Raw genomic sequence first — 13,154 nt, forward strand, 5'->3', positions numbered from 1 at the left:
CTTAAAAACTATGGATTCGACATTAATAGCGTTGTAAAAGACAGGCGGAGAGGATTTTATAAACTATGGGTAAGACGGAAATTGCTCTGTAGTTATTTTCATCAGATTTATCCCTTTCTTGTGGAATGGGTGGGTAAGTGGGCATTTACATTCGTCCGGTAGTTTTTCACTTTGCCAAATGTCTTGAATGATCTGTGTGATTCCCTGTAGTGATCATGGTCCTAAATTTTTCAATAGTTCTGCGATGATTCCGTCTTCTCCTGATGTGTTTCCGTTCTTGAGATTTTTAATGTGGTGATGGATGTCTCCTTGCATTGGTGGTTTGATTTCGGGTCTTATGTGTTGTGGGACTGTGTGTATGAATCACTCAGATGGTCCAGGGCAATTGAGGAGGTCAGAAAAATAACGTGCTAGTTCTTCACAGTTTTCTTGGTTAGTGAGGGCTCTTTCCTTGAAGGTCAAATTTTGCGGTACGTAACCTTTAATTCTGTTCGCGAAAGTTTTATAATAACTAAACTGTTGTGATTTCTGAAGTCATCTTCGAATGATTGATGTTGCTTAGTTATGTAACTATATTTAGTTGCTCTGATGGTTCTCATTGCCTCTTTGCGGACGTCTAGAAAGTGATATAGGGTTTCTGGGGATTCATGGCTATTGTATTTTTGAAATGCGATTCGGAGATCAACAATAACTCGATCACAGTTGGATTCCTATCAGGGGTGTTTTGCTTTCGTTTTTAGTGGGATACTTTCTTTGGATTTTCTGATAATTTTTGCTGCAGAAGTCTGTCCAATTGTTCTTTAACCCATTCTTTCGCAATTTTTGTTTCTTGAATTTTGGATGCATCGTATTTTGGGTTGTAATGGTGTTTTTTGATGAATTCTGTTCGGCGAAAATTTAATTTTGATTCTTGTAAGATAATGATCCGAATCAATGTTTGCCCCTCGTCGGACTTGAACATCATAGATGGTTCTGTAATTGGCATGGGAGATGGCAACTTGATCATCTGGGATTCATCGGGATGTTGAATGGCAGATCGCCAAGTTTTCTGTTTGTGTGCTGGTATCCTGAAATGTGTAGACATAACTTTGAGCTTAAATTGAAGATAAATGTCTACAAATCGTGTGCCGTTTGTGTTCGTGTTTTTGTGTGCGGAATTTTTGCCGACAATTTTTCGATAGCTTTTTTATTTGCCAAATTGAATATTTAAATCTCCCATCAGGATTTCCACGTCATCTCTATGAATGTTATTCACCATTTTTTCTATTTTTTCCAAAATGTTTCAACATTTCCAGGATTTTTCTTATTGTTGATGTTAGTAGGTTCATGAGCATTTTTCCGTCTTCTCCTGATGTCTTTCCCTTCTTATGTCTTTCGATGTGGTGACGGATTTCTTCTTGCATTGGTGGTTTGGCTTCGGGTCTATGTTCTGGGACTGTGTGTATGAATCGCTCAGGTTGTTCAGGATAATTGAGGAGGTCAGAAACACAACGTGCTACTGTAGATAGTGTATTTCTTGTTGGCGCACTGGATGCGCATGGTCATAATTCGATCATTAAGGAGTGTGACTTCTTTGACAGAGTTAATAACGAATTTGTAGAAAAGAAAGACCATTCTGAAGATTGGTGAAACTTTTGCGACTCTCTATTATGTTTTACTCTTGAAAATGCGGTAATTTCCATAGTACATAGTTTCGTTGTCAGACATCCTAGCTTTTTGAAGAGCGAGAATTTGAATTTTCTGTCTGTCAATTTATTGTGTGAGATTGTGTAATTTTCCTGTTTTAATTAGGGTATTGATGTTTAGAGCTCCAGTGAATGTTTTCTGTTTGTATATACGGTGACCAGACACCTCCGACACTCAGCTTTGCTTGCCTGGACTGCCTAGAATCCGAAAGTACAGTTGCCGTCTGTTACGGGTGGATTGTGTACCACCTGTGGTAGACTTGTGTTTGCTTGCACAGTTAATGTTTGCTTGTACTTGATTGGTTTGGCCTGGCGATTACCAGAACCCAGATAGGACCAGAGGTTGTTGAGGTCTTTGGAACATGGTATTTCCAGCCGAGGTCACTGAACTAACAGACGCTTGCCATTAGCCGCTGGATACCTGTACAGGCGCTAATGGATTTAAGTTACACCAAAGATAGTTCTTCCACCTTCCTCGCCGTTGGGAATTATTTTCCTCTTCTGACGACGTAGCTGTTGATTATCTTTGCATTTCCCCCAAAACAGATCAGTTCGCTGACCTGGTTTCCCGCTGGGATTGATTACCTAACCTTCCACTAGGTTGGTAGGGTGAACAGGGCACCTCTTCTAGGTTGCATTTTTGAAATGAATAATAATAATCACATACGAAGGGAAATATTCGATAAAACCTCCACTACAATGTAAATCCTGGTCTTGATAAGGATTATAATTATTAGTATTGTTATTACATTTATTTTTCAGTCGCATAACTTATGTCTGAGTATCGTGATCTCATGTACTACTAAATGAAATTCATCAACAGCCACCATTGTCTGCGGTATTCTGCTTTGCGGTTTGTTACTTGAAGAGGTACGTAAATTGTGTGTTAGATCTGATCTATCCATCTTCTCGGAGCTCTACCGCGTGGCCTGATCCATTTTAATTTTACTTGCAAAACTAGTTTTGAAAGGCGATTCTGGATACCAAGCTCTTCCATTATGGAGCAGTTAGATCTTTTTTCGCCTTCCAGGTACTTCGTAACATTCTGCACCAACACCACGTTTCAAATGCATCGGTGTGCATTTTGTCCTTGACCTTCACCATCCATGATTCAAAGCCATAGAAAAGACAGCAAATTCCACCAGACGCGCCTTTTTGTTCTTACTGATTGCTCGGTAGCACTGGATCATTTGAAGCTTGTCCATAGCAATTTTTCCAAGAGCAGTTCTTCTTCTGATCTCTTCCTCGCAGCTGTCAGTATGGTTCAGCAAGGATAAAAGATAAAGGAATTCTTCAACATCAAAGCCTACTATATGTCCACTAAATTGTAGTTTCTTTCCTCTATCAACAACTATCACGTTCTTTTTGCTGATATTCACTTCCAATCCAAGCTGAAAACGTCCATTTTATACCACTGCACCAATTCAGTAAGATCACCTTCACTGCCTACCAATACAGCGGATGTAGAGTATCTAAAATGTTATCACTGTCCATGCTTCTTCCGAATATCCATTGATACAGTTTTAATAAAGTTGGAACCCTTCCCCATCCATAACTTCACTGTTCTTCTGAGCGAATGATAATATTTTCACTCCCCGGTTAAGATATTGTGACAGTGAAGGGCGAGAGTGCAGTGGGGCTATTAGAGGCAACAATATATGTGAGAGGCGGATACTGGCAAAGCTACGACAATGTGTGAATGGTGCCTGCAGCGTGCAAGTTAATTGTTTAGACTCGCAATAATGAAGCTCCTTTCAACATTAGAGAAGGTGCCAAAATTAATCTGGTAATGGAAACTGCGAGAATTTTCCGCTTACCTATATCAAGAGCGCAGCTTGGGAAGAGCGAGTGTCAATATTATTGAGTCGGTCTTCAGCCAGCCATGAAATGAGTTACGAGTCGGTCGCAAGTAATGTGGGAGTGCCCCGTGGATTACGTTAAGGGTGGCAATATCCATAGTGAACTGCTCTAGAACGACGCTGCGCGTTGGAGGCCGTTTTAGACAGCAGGAATTTGACGCACCACATGGCTCTGTGTTCAGTTGGATTTGTGAGTACAAACTGCTTCAAGTGGAGATTGGGAAGACAAAGCTAGAACAGGTACATAATGTCAAGTACCGGTATTTAGGATTTGCGTTCTCCCAGGACGGTAGAATTGGGAGATTGAATCAAGGTTCAGTAAAGCTAATACAGTGAACTCGCAATTGCGATCAACAGTATTCTGTAAGAAGGAAGTCGGTTCCCGGACGAAAATATATTTACATAGGTGTTTTTTCAGACCAAATTTGCTTTACGGGAGTGAAAGCTGGGTGGACTCAGGTTATCTTATTCATAAGTTAACATTAACATATGTGAAAGTAGCGAGAATGGTTGCTGGTAAAAATAGGTGACAACAGTGGCAAGAGGGACTCGAAATGTGGAGATAAAGGGTAAGTTAGGAATGAACTCAATGGATAAATCTTTACGCATAAACCGGCTTCGGTGGAGGGGCCATATGGGGTGAATGGAGGAGGATGGGTTACCCAGGAGAATAATGGACTGTGTTATAGAGGGTAAAAGGAGTAGGGGGAGACCAAGACGACGATGGTTGGATTCATTTTCTAACGAGTTAAAGTTAAAAGGTTCAAAATTAAACTCGGCCACAGAACTAGTTACAAATAGAGGAATGTGGTGGCGTTTAGTAAATTCACAGAGGCTTGCAGACTGAACGCTGAAAGGCTAACAATCTACAATGAAGTTGTATGTATATGTGAATAATGAAGGCGTCTGCTTTGAGATACAGAAAAATTAATGAAAGGTGGTGATGATGGTACTAGCAGTGTTAATTGTGTTGGTGATTATTTTCCTAAGGAAAAGTGCAAAACGAAAGTTATAAAAAAGATGAGGTGGTCCACCATTTAGAACGATGAAAACTTCGAAAAATTAATGAACCAAGAGGTAAAACGCTTTTAACTTACGCAGGTTAAATAGAAGAGATGAAAGTGTGCAAGCTGTTACAAATAGTTGAAGTAAATACCAGACTAAGCTAAGGGTCACTTAGTCACCATTTCACGCATCGAAATTGAGAGCACCTACGGTGGAAATTGCAATACTGCCCAAATACACTGAACAAAGGCAATACCTGCATATTAGTTTAATAATGAATGAGCTATGTATTCTACACATACTGAAACTTCATACGACATAGACAAAACATGTAGTATGGTAAAGGTAATCATAGGATTCAAATTAGCAGTGTCGCTCGTACCTACACTGAAATGGGAATGCAAATTTTTTCCTCTTTCATGTTATGGCAGACGTTCTCTGGAGATTTTAACTCATGTAGCTGAAGTCAGGATGCATCAAGCCGTCATTCTGCCTCTGTCTACATCTTTTAAGGGGAGTGGGAAAGCAATTTTTAAAAAATGACTTTTCGCAGATATTGTCTCATAAAGTTATCTGGACTCTGATGTAATTCATTATGGTATTCTACCCGTAAACATTTTCAAATGTACTTAATATTAATGCATAAGTGAGAAATTTTACAACTTCGGGCATGCTTCTCTTAGCAGTTATCAATTTTTGTAACAGTTTGATCTAGAAGTTTGCGGTTTTCACTAATCTGTTCCAGAATTATGTGTGATGACATTGCCGGCACTGTAAAAACAAGCACATATAATGCTGACTATGGACCAGGTTGATTTTTAGGTGCTGACATGGGTAAATGTGTTAGTGAACTCTGTGTCTTACTTTGAAATCAGTTTCTGAAAATTGACTTTTTCTCACATGTCTGACCCATTATCTCATGAAGTACACAATCTAAGGGGGTGTTCTTTTCAAAGAGTTATTTTATGCTTTAATTCATTTACTGAACTAGATTGGTTTCTCATGATAGCAATTTTAATGTCATTTTTTGCTAAAATATGGAATATTAAAAATGAATAAATGTATAGCTATTTTTCGGAATCCATTTTATTCTAGTCCATTACTTAGTGGAAGTGGTAAAACTTTCAAGACTTTAACCTTAATATTTCCTGCGATATTGGGATATATTTTCTGTCAAATTAACATTGTCAAGATACGGCTGTAATGCAATGTCGGCGTGACATTTTTACATGCATGGTGAAGAGTTGGAGTAAGCGAATGACTAGGATTATAATACATCAGCTGGGTATGCTGGAAGAAAAAATTGCAGAAGAAATCCACTTAGCTTTATTTTCAAAATGCTCTACATTTTACCTCTATGGGATGTGTGACAGTAATGCCCATGTCTTCATTCCTTCTTTGAGTATAAATACAATATTTTAAACTGAATATAGTAGGTTTGAACCCCACTGTCGGCAGCTCTGAAAATGGTTTTCCGTGGTTTTCCATTTTCACACCAGGCAAATGCTGGGGCTGTACCTTAATTAGGGCCACGGCCGCTTCCTTCCCATTCCTAGGCCTTTCCTGTCTCATCGTCGCCGTAAGACCTGTCTGTGTCGACGCGACGTAAAGCAACTCGCAAAAAAAACCTGAATATATAGGACTAGCTATACTCTAGACTGATAGATGGATGAGTTTGACATTTATCGTTCTAGCTTAGATAGTAAATATTCAATATTCTGATGAGTGGCGTAAAATAATTCTTATGAGTCAAGTGTTAAAACTCATCGTGAAAATAATTAATGTCATTTACCAAAGAAGTACTATTCTGCCATCATCGAGGGAACCGAAACTGATGTAAACAAAGAACATCACGTATCAATCCACTGTCTTCACTCTGCTTGGTGAATGACCGGGCTTCTTCCGAACATATGGTGAGAGCCACGTGTGGTTGTCTAGAACTGCCATTACCTCGCCTGGTTACCGAAATGACATCAGACTGTTGCTGGATATCACTGATGTCAAAATGTTGATGAAATACAATTATGATATGGATTTCGAAGCAAATTATATTCACTGTCTGCAAGCAATAAACAACAAGCGAATGACATCACAACTGGATATTTAACACCTCAGAAAGTAAATTAGGGAAGCTTATGGTGTTGTTGAAGTTATGCCGAAAATGTAAATACTTAATAAATCATTCACACCAGCATATTAAAGGGAAAATTTCCACTTTTAATATTTCAATAAAACTACATTCTAGAAGGGAAATGTAGGTTTGAAAAGGCAACATTAAAGGAAATTGAAGAAAGGTACTTTACCTAATTAAAATCTGATAATGGACGAAATCTTTCTAAGTCGGATTCGTCTCTATCCCCCCTCTCTCTCTATTTCCTCTTTCTCCTTCTCCTCGCACCGTTAGGATTAATGACAAGGCGATCGACAGTCATATCGCATAGACATTCCGATTCTCAGAATCTCAGCTCTTCCGCCACCACGTGATAAAAGGCACTCCACATTTCAGCTGTTACTCACCAGAGCTTCCTTAATGTCCTGATTTCTATGAGTTTTATTATAACGCGCAACATATCCGTTTACCATGCACCACACCAACTCAATGGAAATGAATGGAGGTAAAGCTTCCGTCGAGCCTACGCGAACGGATGATAGCATTGTGGTTAAAGCTCCAATACGGGGCGATCGGACAATATTATAGTAGCTAGAGGTTCAGCATGGCGGGTCAAGCGTGAGGACATGGTCCCGGCATTCTTCAGTTTGAATTACTTGCTTAGTCTCTATTAATGGCAATGAATCGGTTCTTGCGTACTATTCTGACTGAAATTATTTGAGAAATTACATGTTGGACATTGTGCATCTAGGATCGCATTAGTCCATGAACTGACTAACGAACAGTATTTTGATGTCTCCGAGCAGGCGTTCTGCGGTAGCATCAACCAATGAACGTTAACCTCAGAACGTGCTCATGTTTACAGACTGAGTGGTTTTCCCGCTGAGGGCGGTGTAGGAATTCATCTCTCCATCACAATTTATTTTCGGGAATGTAGTCTTCTAAGTAAGAGTCTTCGAATAGATGTCGATACATGAACACATTTCTTGATGAGATGTCAAATCGTATGCATAATTCCATCTTGCGACTTAATTCACGAATCTAATAGCGCGGCGAGTTCCTACTCTTCCTCTTCAGCGACGCTAGGATAACCCGGCCGAACCAAGTCCACCACGCTTTCACGATCCTCATTAAAAGCTCTAACCAACCTCGCGACTGTTCTGTATGGTAATGCCGTTTTATCACTTGCTTCAGGAAGAACTCCATGACATTGTCTTGCTGTTCGGCCACGGGCACATTGAATTTTAGCCAACATAGCTGTTCTTGGTTGGTAAACATGGTGAACACACAACAATTTAGAGCGCCAACTCACAGAAGACTGGTTTCTCGCCACAGAATTGTCACGTTTGAACGGATGAGCGATTCCATTTACAGTCAGACAGGTTAGACATAGAGTAACATATGGTTGAGGTGAGAAAATTAATAGCGTTTCGTTTTGCGTCCACAGTGGTGTTGCTACTGTTTATGTTCCAACCCACGTACCATGAAAAGTTGTGATAAAATGCCAAGACATGAAAAACTGTGTCTAGGCTTGTGAATTATATCCAAGTGAACCATTATGTAGAATACAGTATTCTTAAGAATTTTAATTTTCCGTTTCACCTTTCAATATTTGATAGACTAACACTCACAAATTAAGAGATAAATTTAGTCATATTTTCTTTGGTACGTGTATCGAACTGTTGTGGTCATCCTAAGCCAAATACAATTAAAAAAACATTGAAATAACATCTTAAAATCTATCAATGAATGAGTGAATGAATAAATAAATGAATGAATAAAATGATGTAAATCAAGGTTATGTGAACATTATTCAAAAACGCTCAGAAAATGTCTTTCAAAGAATCGTCCTGCTTCAGTCCTTATTAAAATTCACAATATAATTGTTAAAACTACTCTCGTTGAAATTAAAAGGTTTGCATGTTTTCTTTGATAAAACCACTCGTATTCCTTTCAAATGGACCTTGAAATTATACGGACGGCTTCTGATTAATGAACATTATTGCAGAAACACTGGTGTGTGGTTTACAATGTTAATTGTGTGTTGAATGGAGAAGTTCCCCTTTCTCGGTCCTGTTCTACCTGCTGTCTGATCACGTTCCGCTGACGTTAGAACTAAATATGACTTTATTCCAGTTAGCATATTTACTTTTTATTTTAATACAATGAGCAACGAAAACCTACATTCGTACTCTTTAATGTGTCATCATCGTTGCCATACGACCTGTATGTGCGGGTGCGACGTAAAGTAGCTCCTAAAAAAATAGCAATGTGTCATCCACATTACACAAAGTCAGAATTGCGCGTGATGTTCATGTAACGAAAAACCAGCCGAACCGTTCCTCCCCTGTCCCCTTCCGTACTGTGTTTGTTGAGCCGGGCTGAGTGGCTCAGACGTTTGAAGCGCTGGCCTTCTGACCCCAACTTGGCACGTTCGATCCTGGTTGGGTCCGGTGGTATTTGAAGCTGCTCAAATACGTCAGCCTCGTGTCGGTAAATTTCCTGGCACGTAAAAGAACTCCTGCGGCACTAAATTCCGGCAACTGGGCGTCTCCAAAAAACCGTAAAAATATAGTTAGTGGGACGTAAAGCCAATGACATTATTATTATTATTATTATTATTATTATTATTATTATTATTATTATTATTATTATTATTATTATTATTATTATTATTATTATTATTCCGGGGATTTTGTGGTTCACAGAGGTTAACAAGGTGCGGGCATGAATAGTTGGATATAAAAAATTGCAAGATTGAATTACAAACTTTTAAAATTGGCAGTTTTGTTCCTTTTCTTAAACTTTCTTTTTCTTTTCAGACCTTAATACTTTGCCAAGTAATTAACAATCAGTTAGAGAAGCACTTGAAGAGAGGTCTGACATAATCACATAACAATTTTCTAGGCTGAGCTTGAAGCTCCAAATTACACCTTTTACCTGAACACTACTGCTCATTTAAATCAATAGTCAAGAAGACGGATCTCTCAATTTTTTTACATCAACAGGAGGAGCATTATTGCTCTATCAGTTTGCACTGTTTCCTGGCCTATAATAGGGAAAACCTACATTTAACAAAAGTAAACAGAATTCACTATTTTAAATGCTCAATAGTCTGATACCTTTAACACGAAATGAATGAAATAGAGTTTCACAGGAGTAACAAGTACCCATTCTACATGGCTTTCGGTAAAAACTAAAGGTTACGGTTACTGGTCCATAAACCAAAGTGGTGAGGAGGCGAACACGTGCGCTCCTTAAAATTTACATAAATGCATAAAACCTATGTAGGTGACTAGATGGAGAAAAATATTTAAGTTACAGAAATTGCAAGATAGAAAAGGTTACAAAATCATAGTTACCTCAAAATCAAGTTGAGAGGGAATTCAAGAGTGTACCTCACTTTCTATTACCTGATTCCGGTCAAGTTCTTTCGATTGGTTTGAAATTAACATTTAGAGTTTGAAATTTACATTTTAGGAAACCAAGTTATCTTGCTAAAGATTTGAAACCTTCCTCTCAAGCTAGCTTTGAAAGACTATCACTTTTTAAACTGGATCTGCCATTACCTTGAGTTGGTGGACCTCCTGAAGATGGATGAGGCGGCCTCCGCCTCCGTTATGAACACACTATAGACTGGAGCGATTACTCAGACAACCTGGTCCGAAAAGTGCCAGCTTTTAGAACAGAGGAGAAGGTTCCAGAAAACTCTGGACCAAGGGCCCAACAAACCCCCACTTCTCATTGGATAATCAAATAAATATCAAAATTTTGTCTTTGGTGAATAAATAAATGTACAAAATTTCTGATTGGCCAACGCCTTAAGTTGGTGGGAAGAGACAGAAATGTTGATAATATTTGAACAATAAAAACTACCACTAAACATTCTAGTTTAGGAAACCTTTATATACAAAATTTATCTAGAATTTTATTAGTTCATCTTCACACCTGAGGGCACAACATCAGTTTATAGTAGCGACATCTGTTGAGAAATGTTCAACTTCTTGTACTAGTTGTTGCAAGGTTTATATTGCAGATGGCATTCTCCAAGGCGCTTAATTTAAATGCACGTGGCGGGTGTACCTCCGGTACAATTATTATTACTATTATTATTATTATTATTATTATTATTATTATTATTATTATTATTATTATTATTATTATTATTATTATTCTTTCTTTCTTTCTTTCTTTCTTTCTTTCTTTCTTAATCTGTTTACTCTCCAGGGTTGGCTTTTCCCTCGGACTCAGCGAGGGATTCCACCTCTACCGCCTCAAGGGCAGTGTCCTAGAGCTTCGGACTCTGTGCCGGGAGACAAAACTGGGGAGGATGACCAGTACCTCAACCAGGCGGCCTCACCTGCTATGCTGAACAGGGGCCTTGCGGGGGGTTGGGAAGATTGGAAAGGATAGACAAGGAAGAGGGAAGGAGGCGCCCGTATCCTTAAGTTAGGTACAATCCCGACATTCACCTGGAGGGAAAGTGGGAAACCACGGAAAACCACCCTATTCAGTTGACCTCCCGTGGCTTTTTAAATTTCGTGGCAGAGCCGGGAATCGAACCCGGGCCGCCGGGGGTGGCAGCTAATCACACTACCCACTACACCACAGAGGCGGACATTATTATTATTATTATTATTATTATTATTATTATTATTATTATTATTATTATTATTATTATTATTGTACCGGGCGGTACACCTCCACGCCGCTAATTTAAAATGTGCGCCTGTTGAAACTCCTCTGCTGGAGGAAGTCTGAACTTCATCTACAGTATTAATTTTCTACTTTCTCAGAAGATGTCACTACCTGGAAATCTTGGAGTTTTTGAACTGTGTCATTTTCGACGTATTTTGTTTTGCTTGTAGTAAGAAGTGTGAACTTTCTCTTCTAGAGGACACTACTGAAGATCAACAATAGTGCACCCTAGTGCGGAGTGAAAGAACTGTTTCTTGGAGAAATTTTTATTTCAAAAGTTTGTTTCTTGCCCAATTTCTTTCTGTTATTGTTTAAGTTGGCTGTATACCCCTCTCTTTCCCCTTGCTTTGTATTTAGCCAATCCCGAATTTCTTTAATTAATTTCTGACCAATCTGATGTATCTTCCCCCAACTTGAATATGTTGCTGTTCCCTAACCAATAAAGTGATTGTGGGCGGGTGTTCTCATTCCCCTAACGCCTCGAACTTTCCGCGAGAGTATATAAACTGCTGATTTTAGGGTCTCCGGGCCACTTCTGTTCCATCTTTCAGTGTGTAAAGTACATAGCAGGGGGCGGGAAGCGCCTCTTTCTTCGGCAGCGGTCAACAACAAGGTAATGGCCAATTAATAACTTCTTTCTTTGCTAGCTCAGCAGTTTAACTCTCGGGGCGGGTCCGAAGTTTTTCCATAATGTAACCTTCCTTAAAATGTAAAGACGCTTGGTATCTATTCTATTTTTAAACTGCATATCGGGATAGAGAGTGCTTAACCCTCTCGAGTTCCCAATCATATTGTTTTGAGGTGAACTTATTTTTCTCAACGTATTCTTCGTTAACGTAAAGTATATTGTTTCCTTCTTAAGTCACCTCTTTAGTATGGGATTAGCCCTTGTATTAATGGCCTAGTGCCAAGTAGGTTTTAAACAAATGCATTAGGAATGCAGATCGCCTCCTCTCAAATTGTTATTTTAGAGGTCATGTAATTAACCTTTTTTGTTACGTAATAGGCCTCAGTAGTTTGGGTAGTTTACCCCTGTATCTAGGTCCTTAGAGGACAACTTGAAGGTGGAGTTTGGTGTGGCCTTTGAGAGGCTTAAAGTTTGAGAGCGTGTGGCTCTTTCTTGAAAATTAAGTGTTGTATGCCTCGAGGAGGCTTTTCTGTGTAATTTGGAGCAAGTGCTCTGGAACATGAATGGGGTTTTCGGCCCCTCTGGTAAAATTTATTTTGGAGTAATGTTGGGCTAATTGCCCTAGAAGAGTGAATTCGGGGCTCGGAGCCCAAATACTGTAAATACTGTAATTGCACCTTTTGTTGCCTTGCTACTCTGTACCTGCCGTAATTGTTATTTCTTAATTTTGAAAAGAAAATATAACCTTGTTAAATTTTACATTAACTTTGATTCCGTAGTTTGAGACCCGTTCAAGCCCGCACCTTCTTTCACCTCTACCTACCGCTAAAACACGGTAACAATTATTATTATTATTATTATATTTGTTGACGGAATGTACGCTCATTGCTGTTTGACTCGTCCTAGTGGGTACTTTATAAGCATTCACATTGATAGGAGTGAGAGAAAAATTCTACTTGGTCTTCGGCATCTATGTGAAATAAATGTTCTCCCTTGGCAGAAAATAAATAAATAATTATAAAGAAAGAAGTTATATAAATAAATGACTATATACAAATAAATGGGAACAAAATAATGTTAATATATATTTTAGTATAAAGTTCCATGTAGGTTATTATAAATCTATACATTGCGTCCTGATGTCTTCTCATCCCATGTTCTTCCTCATA

At 38.8% G+C, this 13,154-nt stretch overlaps 1 protein-coding gene across 1 annotated transcript in view; it reads left to right on the forward strand.

Annotated features, from left to right (window-relative positions):
* Positions 1-13,154, forward strand: part of LOC136875689 (tachykinin-like peptides receptor 86C) — a 554,249-nt gene that overhangs the window by 440,112 nt on the left and 100,983 nt on the right. The window lies entirely within an intron of this gene.

The sequence above is a fragment of the Anabrus simplex genome, chromosome 6 (genome assembly GCF_040414725.1).
Source record: "Anabrus simplex isolate iqAnaSimp1 chromosome 6, ASM4041472v1, whole genome shotgun sequence".
In the NCBI taxonomy this organism is placed as follows: domain Eukaryota; kingdom Metazoa; phylum Arthropoda; class Insecta; order Orthoptera; family Tettigoniidae; genus Anabrus; species Anabrus simplex.